Here is a 9,395-nt window from a genome sequence, read left to right on the forward strand (position 1 = left end):
GCAAAGCAAACGAATTTTTCACTGTATTAATCTGCCACGATCAAACTACATTCAAGAATCCCGAAAAACAAACACCGAGCTATAAGTTCAATACCATACATTGTTCACTAAATTCTGTTTATCATATTTGTGGTATTTAATTGCTGTCTGTTATTGACTGTAAATAATTAATCAGTGTATTTGTATAATTAAATGGAGAAATTAATCAAGCAATTTATTAATGGATCTATGAAGAGTTTTCGTCTAGTTTTAAATTTACTTGTTTCCTTAAGTCTTAAAAATGTCTTCTTTTTTTCTCTACTTACTCCTTTAAAAATATCAAAAGATTTAGAATGTGATTTCGACCAGTAAAATTGAAGTGGTTTGGTTGTAACTTGAAAAAGGACGGAAGGCTTCGTTTTATTATAGCTCAATTCTTTGCTTTGATTATTTGAGGCTTTTTTCTTGCTTATTTCAAGCTCATTACTTGCTGTGTTTCAAGCTCATTCCTCGTATATTTCAAGCTTATTAATTACTCATTTCAAGCAATCAAGCTTATTTCAAACTTATTCCTTCCTTTGTTTCAGGCTTTGCATATTGTTTCACGAAAGGAGATCAGCGATCAAGGACTTCAGTTTTGAGATCATTTAAAAAGTTCCTTTTTACATTTTTTCCTAACAGTTTCATCTGCTTTATTTTTAAGAATATTACGTGATGTATTAAAATATTATTCAATTTTTTATTTTATTTCTAAATGTTCACATTATTATTGAGAAAAAATATGCTTTTTATTGTTATGGGGAGTAGGTCATATATCAATAATGCTAAAATTGACTTTTTTTGATATTCCTTTTCTAAGAAACTACTTATGATATCACTTTAAAAAATTTTGGGGATAATTAAGTGTCATTAAGTGTATTATATCAGTTGCCTGCTGTGATAATGTTTTAGGGTTTAGCAGGAATACTTTTTGGGTTATGAAAGATTTTTGCTCAAAAATTATGAAACCTTTTGAAAAAAATTTTAAAGTTTTCAGTTCATAGTTTTTTTAAAAAATTTCTGCCAAAGATATGTGTTAACAGTGTAAAAATGTATATGTAAATATTTTGTGAAAAAAAAAACTGAAGCAATATCTTATTTAGATGCTGAGAAAAGTTACATCGAAAAAGGTCAGTTTCAGCAATATTGGTAAATACTTTACAGACTTAAACTTACTTAACCATGAAAATTTAAAGAACGTCTCTTAATTTTTTGTAACTTGAAATTCCCCTTAGGAAGGAAAAAAAAACTATTGACAAATAAACTAACTCCCTTCGAGAAGAACTTTTCGGGTGAAATTAACTAATCTTAAAGTAAATTATTATGAAAGACTACGAAACTCCTCTAGTTTGTCTAAAGAAAATGGATCTCTTTTTCAAATTAATCTGAAATTTTTTTTTTTTAAGTCTCTTACCCCTACACGAAGCCAATTTTTTCCTCTGACAATATTCCAGAAAAAGTATGTTTTAACGCAGTGAGAAAAATTCCATTGTATCAGGAAAAGGAACAGCATTTTGTGCTGAGCTTTAATTTGATGATAATTCTCGACAGTTGCTGAGTGAGATATTAAACCCCACTTAGTTTCCCGGCAATACACCCAAACTTGAGCAACTTCCTCATTGATTGGAAAGTGGTCTCTTAAAATCAAAATCAATCTAAAACTTCTTTTCGTTTCCTAATTTTTATCCCTTCTTTCCGTGTTCATTTCTAACAAATCAATCTCGGGATTTGGCGAGTGTGTGAGCAGCACCAACGGTCGCCAATCTTCAGCCTTCTGTTTCTAACTTATTCCTGACAAATTGTTTTCCGGTAATGATTTCCGCTAAGAGAGCTCGCAATAAGACGAACCTCATCGGAAGCAACAAAATGACACTCATAAAAGAGGCACAAGAACTGCCGTAAAAATCTACTTTTTTCTTGCTTTTTCCAGAAGCCCTCCCTTGTGCCGGGGATGGCCAAACATTGGAACTCTTGAGGAAATTGCTTGTCAGGCTCCCTTAATAGCCGGGGCTTTATTTTCTTTCGAGGTTTGCAAAAAGTAAAGCCACGCGAGACAAAATGACAAATCCACTCATATTTTTTATTAATCATTTTGATTGTGGACCGCACTATACTTTACTTCATTAGATCAAGTTGTTTTTTGTTCACTAAAAAGGAAACAGAAATTTCCGTTTTTGGTTCCGATGAGAGTTTGTTTAATATCGTTATGTTTTAAAGTGATCACGCTTATATTCAATTGAAAATAGCTTGTCTCATTAAATTATAGATGCACTATTTTTACGCATTAAAAAGCAAACAGAAGTTCCTGATTTCGTTTATAAGTTTGTTTCCTTTTGTTGAGTTTTTATAGATGATCACATTTATATTAAATTTGAATAAACTGTATTAGATAAAAAGAAATAGAGATACGCTATTTTTGCTCACTTATTTCCTTCCTCCCCATGTGAAGGTTGTTTTATTTCGTTTTGCTTTTATATTTAGATATTTGATAGTGATTATAAGCAGGTTTAGAGAAGATTGACTTAAGGTTCTCTTTACTTTATTCAAAGAAGACAAAGTTTCTCTTTTCGCAGCTTAACCTTTGTTAAGTTTTATTATAGTACGTACGTTTTATATCAGAATTGTACCTAAGATTAAATTTGTGAGTTAGCTTTTAAATATAAAATTTTGCATGGATTTTTACACAACAAATAATTTCTTTACAAACAAAACATAGAATAAAAATTTACATAACTTATTACAAAGATTAATATTTTATTTTTTATTTAATGTAAGTAAGTTAAACCAATGGAAACTAATAATGAATTCATTATGATTTATTATCGATTTTTAATTTCCATAAATCAAAATAAAAATGCTGAACAATAATGAATGTTTTGAGTAGTGTTTAGATTTATAATTTTATTTTTCTGTTATGTCCTTTAATGTGCTTATTTTATAGCGTATATTGAAAGTTTCTGAAAAAGACAGACTGACTTAGATGTGAAAAGAATGAAAAGCATAACTGCATTTAATCTTATATGCGTTTGCTCATCCAAGGACTATTAATATCCTAACCATCTACCTAAACATTGACTTGTATTCTAGAACTACTTAGGAACTTGATTTACTTCTATTTGCACATTCCGGGAAACTCACCAGTAACCAAATTATGTCAACAGACGGAACTTCCCAAAATGGATTGACCATCTTTTATGTAAAAGCCTTCCCCCACCCCCATCAAATCTCCTTTTAAGAATAGAACCAGAAGCAAACAACAGTAATCGCTGCTCAGAAAACGAAAGTAATTCATTGTCATTAGGACATTAAGAACCAAAACTCAGGCATAATGCTGCATTAGGGTGGAATTCGACTAAAGCCCCCATATCAGATTACGCCACTAATGACAGGGTCGCACAGAGATTTTCGTCAAAAGGAATGTCTCCCAAAAAGCTTCTTGGCTGCAGTTATTTTGGTGACTACTATCTCTCCATGCTAGACTTGAAAAACAGTTTTGGGTTGTTCTTGAAGCTGTATCCGAAAACAGTTCGAAAGTTCTCTGGCATCGGCAGACGAAAACGGCTTTGTTATCTTGGTGAGTTCTTCAAAGTTTGGCTAGATGGGTGGCCCCCTCGTTAGTCTAGGGGGTGTGAGTTGAGGATGTGCTTGATGAGAAATGGGGGTGGGGAAAGTAATTTCTTGTAAATGCAGTTTGTTAATGATGTTTTTAATCACTTACCGAAAACTTTTTTTTTTCTTCCTGTGGGAAAATTTTTACTGATATGGTAAAAAAAAGAGATATTGTTATAGAGAGCATATACTTTGCCAACTGAAGTACTTATGTAATTAATTATTTTTTTTTACTAACTGTTTTGATTTGCTAAGAGTCTACTTCTTTGTGCTTACCGGTTTTTAGTTTCTTTTCTGTTAAGGTTTACTAATAATTAATTAGGTTATTATTGCTTTTGTTTTGGTATTATTTCATTAAAATCTACTATAGGAAAGTAGTCTAGCAAGAAAAAATAGCTTAACTGTGTTTTTTTTTGTAAAACTTAAAAAAAAAAAAAACCAAAANCTGAGAAAAAACAAACTTTTGCTTAAAAAAAAAAAAAAAAAAGATCAAGTTCCTTAAACTTGAAACAAAGCTGTCATTTTGAACTAAATATCTACCTTGCGCTAAAGAATTATCTGGGCAACAGAAAGGACAAATAGCTAAAATATTTAAAACATTATTTAACTTTTAAAAAAAATATCCCCAATTTTTAGAGAATTTTTTTTCTCACTAAAATGAAAACCATTAAACTCAATTAAATGTTCCCATAGCTTTCAAATTTTCACGGACGAAGAAAATGCAACTTGTTTATAACTTCTCAAATCCTCGAATAACCCTTTCTGGACCGACGGAAGGAGAAAGATGTGTTTTCTCAGAACCGCATACCTAGAATTCATGCATACTAAAGAGTATGTCTGCATATTTATACGAGATGTAATGCGAGAGTATAATATTGAAGTAACGCTCTTTTAATCTTGGACCGCTAGAGTCAGAAATACTCATTTCTTATATCATACTGTGGGTAGAAAGGGAAAATCACGCGATAACTTTTGTGTGACTACGGTCCTGAAGAGGTTAATAAATTAGATCACATACTCTTTTTATTTTAACAAAACTGTAGATTCGCTGATAGTTTGCCCCATTTTCCTAATACAGCGTACGCTGGGCTCAAAGTCAAGAAGATATTTTTAACTGTTAAGTCACGGATAACTCCAACAGACTCATAACTGTAATGAAAAACGCATATCATTCGCCAAATTTTGTAATTTCATGTGACGACACAGTGTGACATCACATATTTTCCATATTTATTAATTGTATTACGGTACCACACGAAAACAGGCTTAACGGCAACTGCGTATTTAAAAGAAACGAAATTCACCCTATGCTTATTACTTTTGCGCTTGTTCAATTTTCACACGAAACATTAATTCATGTTTTTAAAATGCTTTGAATTAGTCCAAACTCAAATTTATAAAACCCAAATACTTTCTCAAAATAATAATTGTAGAAAGTATAATTCAAAATAATAATACTTTCCCAAAATTTTGATAGTGATGTACTTTTCTTATAAAATTCAATTCTTAATCATCAGAAAAATTATAAATTAAACAATATTAATACCGGATGTCCTATAAATGACCGAAGATTTGAAAAATTTATTTAAGAAAAAATGTGTGGGTTTGCTTAAGTAATTTTGTTACTTTTTCACCGAATTTAAAATTATTTCTAAAATTTACCAACAGATAGCATTGCTAAATGAGAATAACTTCAAAACAATTCTTCTAAAATAAATACCATTTAAAATAACAACATGGCGCTTCTGAGAAAAACATTCACAGTTGCTATGCAAAGTATTTCAGTTTGAATTGTCTGATAAGCAGCAAAAAAAAAAAGGTTTAGTTTTTATCAGTTGTCAGCGCCATCTGTTGACGAACTTCGTAACAAATTTGAAACTTGGTGCAAAAAGATATCTAGTTTCCTGCGCAGAATGACGTAATTCCTATATCTCTATCTCCTTCTTATAGTGCTGCTCTAGTGCGACGTAAATAAAAATACCTACCTACCTATCTCCTTCCGTTCTCTTAGAATTATTTTTCAAATTGTCTGTCTTTTTTTTAATATTTCGATGGATATCATTTTTTGGATATCTGCTAATTTAACTTTTTTTTTCTTATTTATTTTTATTTTCTTATTCTGAAAATCGAGAGGTCAAGCAAGCGATGTATTGTTTTGTAGATTTTCCTGCATAATATTACTCAGATTAATTTTATAATAAGTATATCTTGAAAGATTTATTTTGAAATTAATGTTATGAACTTAAGTTCAGATCTGCAGTTTTGAATTTTGTTCAAATCATAAGTTTTAATGAACTATTTTATATTGTTACATATTATGCATTTTTTTGCTGATAAAAAAATTATTATGAGGCATTGTTTTTTAGTGTATAAGTATTTATTAACATACAATGTAATCGTAGGCTTTTAAATTAAATTGTTTTGTTTTGACTACTTAAGTTTTAACTAGTGGTTTATTTTTATTTTGTGGTAATACTTTCCTCGTATATAATTTTGTAATTCAGCAAAAGATAAACACATAATGTTTATACTTCATTTATATCAATTTTACCGTCTCGCTCCGCTAACTGCGAACTGTTTTTACAAGCAAATAAAATAAATATCATTCGAAATCTACACCCCTTAGCCAACACATAAAATTCGAATGGGGGGAAAAAATGATGTTTGAATGAAACTAACAAATGAAACATCTTTAAAAAGAAAATGCAAACGAAACATTAAAAAATAAATAAATATCTAAAAATCAATACTTTCTGACTATCGAGTTTCGAGGGGGGAAAAAACATTACATTTTTTTTTCCTTCTTTTCTTGTTCGAAATGATAAAAAACGAACGGTAGTCAGAGATCTTCATCTCTAATCGCTCGAGCGACTAACCATGTCTGCTTTGTGCTCTCTTCTCCCAACCCCTTTTGTCTCGAATATTCTTATTTTGTTATATTTTAGTCTGTCTCTGATTTCTGAGACATCTGCATCTTCTGGCAGACGATAGTTACTTATAGTTTTTTTTATATCCTATTTTTTGTGACTGCGCCATATCTTTTTATTTCTTTTGTTTTGCCACATATTAAGCATAGTTTAACCAATGGTTTCGACGGTGGATTTTAATTTTTTTTTATGTTTCTTTTTTTTAAGTTGTCCGACAAAGGCTTAAAGATTAAAATAGAAAAAGAAAAAAAAAAAACATTCACTCGGTGAAGTGTAAACTTTAAAAACCATTTCTTAGTTTCTTATCTTTGACATCGTTTTATTTTATTCATTATTCACGCATGTTTTTGACAGTATATTTTTCGCGAAAAGTAGCTTGTGCGATAAAAGGATTTTTTTACCTAACGCTAGTTTGTAAAATATACGCATTGTTTTCGTTTTTGAAATAATCTTATTTAAAATGCATCTAACTGTATCCGCAAAGACACAATAAATGATTTTGTGTATGATTAATATTCAGTGATTTAGATAATATGTAACTATTATTTGAAATTGCACAGCAAAAAAATTTTTAATTACAAGATAATAAATAAACAAATTACATGAAGTAGTTATCAAAGTTAATTCATTTTATTTAAAAATTTAATGTCGTTATGAACTTATATTTTTTTAAAAAAAATAAGTTTTTCTTCCTACTTCTCTCAAAAACATAGTTACATTATTTAATTTAATTGTTTTTTTTGAAAAATATTTTTACCCTATAACAGGTAAGTTTTTTTATGTCTATTTAGTTCTTAATTTGCATTTGCTAATGAAATGGAAACTATGTTCAAGTAGACTATTTATTTTGAACAGATTTTGGTTGACTACGTAAAAGTAATTTGTTAGTCTACCTTAACTCCTTTGGTAGTCCACTTAATATTAATTATATAGTCTACGTATAAAGAATAGACAGTCTACATATAGGGAGTTTAACCATATAATTCCTCCGTAAAAAATATATACTTCTAAATTGTGTTGAATTGCGTATTTTTAATTTCAAAAAGACTTCAAGTAAGAAAATGGCATGCAATTTAAATCCGTATTTTGAATTTAGCGAAATACTTTAAAATTGGAAAATTGTAAAGTAATTTGTAAATTGAATATATTTAAATTAAATTATCTCTATTATATAACATCACGATCACTAAGAGCACATCTGACTGAGAATTCAACATACATAATAATAATTTAATACAGTAATGTAATTAAGTACAGTTCGTACAATACTCTGTATAAAGTAAGATAACTCAGTTATTCGTTCCAAAGGTAACTGACAAGCAAATAATAAAAAAAATCGCTTTATTAACCGAACTCCACCACTCCCTCTACGCCTACTTAAACAATTTACAAACTGCAAACCCATCCCACAAGTAAAAGAACAAATTGCAGAACAGTTTGCTCAAAGGCGACAGAATACACTTATTTCTTGTACTGTGGACGAACATTTTAACTTCACAACTTTTAAAAAGAAAGAGTCACGCCTCATCTGTAGCAACTGTCAAATCTATATAATTGTTGTAATTAGTTAGGTTGAAGAATTTCCATAACGCGTGCACCATTCAAGTAGAACCGTTTATCAGAAGTGTTGAAGTAATTGGGGGAAAATTGACAACCTTTTTCAAGCATGAAAAGCTTTAAATCCTCTTTGAGTCTTTAATAAATAACCTCTAACCCATAACTGAATGAATAAACCCGAGCACTCGCCCTGTTGTTGCTAATAAGAGGAAGTTCTGGCAACAATAGCACGGAATCTCAACACCTCCACCCTGTTTCCATATTTCTGAAGTTTCTGTTTGTTGTTTGGTGCCAACGTAGGCGGTCAACCAGTTGCCATTACAGAGACGTAATCCTCCACGGTTGCTCTGAGCATTTCATGGGGGTGCTTCTGCTTATAAAAGGGGTTGTGCGTATTGGAATAAAGAAGGGGAAGGGCAAAAAATGACCACGTCCCGATATATATTGATCTCTCCAGCTGTCCTCAGTGTGCAACGATCCAAACCTTAACTGATGGGGTTTTAGATCCCCACAAAAGAGCAAACACAAACAGATCGGGAAATATTGCTACTTCTGGAGCAGGATCCTTTAAGCCCTTTCGTCAACAGCTGTCCTTGCTGAGAGATGGTCGAAATCTAACCTCCCCCCTTCCTTTTCATTATAGACATTCTTATTATTGCCCTTTTTTCCCACTCTGGGAAATTCTTTTCTGATCGCTCAATGGTCAAAATAGCTCATCAGTTATAGGAATACTGCCTAAATATCTTGAAAAGCCCCAGAAGAAATTTATAAGTTTCGTTTGATAGCTTAGTTTAGCATTCGGTACTTGCCTCTCGTATTTTTTCTTATGTATATTTAACCTTTACATTTAATGTTGATAAGATACCTTTCTGGTTTAATATACGTTTTACTTTTCTGGAAAAAAACGATCCACAAAATAAATAGTATTTTGTCAGCAATAATTCAAATATCCTTCGAATCATGTTTTAAATCATTTTACAATAAATTTCTCAACGTCTTGGGAAATTTTAATTTTAATTACTCAGTATTTATTTTACGTACAAAACTACGAAAAATGAATGTTTAAAATTAAAGAAAAATGGCTTTTTTTTCATTAGCATTGTACTTTTCTTATAAATTTTTTGTTAATTATTCATTTTTTATGTCCCAAATTATAAAAGACATGTTTGAAATTAAAGACCATTTGATGTTTTATCAACATTGGTCTTTCCATTTCTATTAATGATTGTATTAAAAAATATGAAAGCTGTCCCAAATTATAAAAGACGGATTTTTAAAAAGGAA

The sequence above is a fragment of the Parasteatoda tepidariorum genome, chromosome 2 (assembly GCF_043381705.1).
Source record: "Parasteatoda tepidariorum isolate YZ-2023 chromosome 2, CAS_Ptep_4.0, whole genome shotgun sequence".
In the NCBI taxonomy this organism is placed as follows: domain Eukaryota; kingdom Metazoa; phylum Arthropoda; class Arachnida; order Araneae; family Theridiidae; genus Parasteatoda; species Parasteatoda tepidariorum.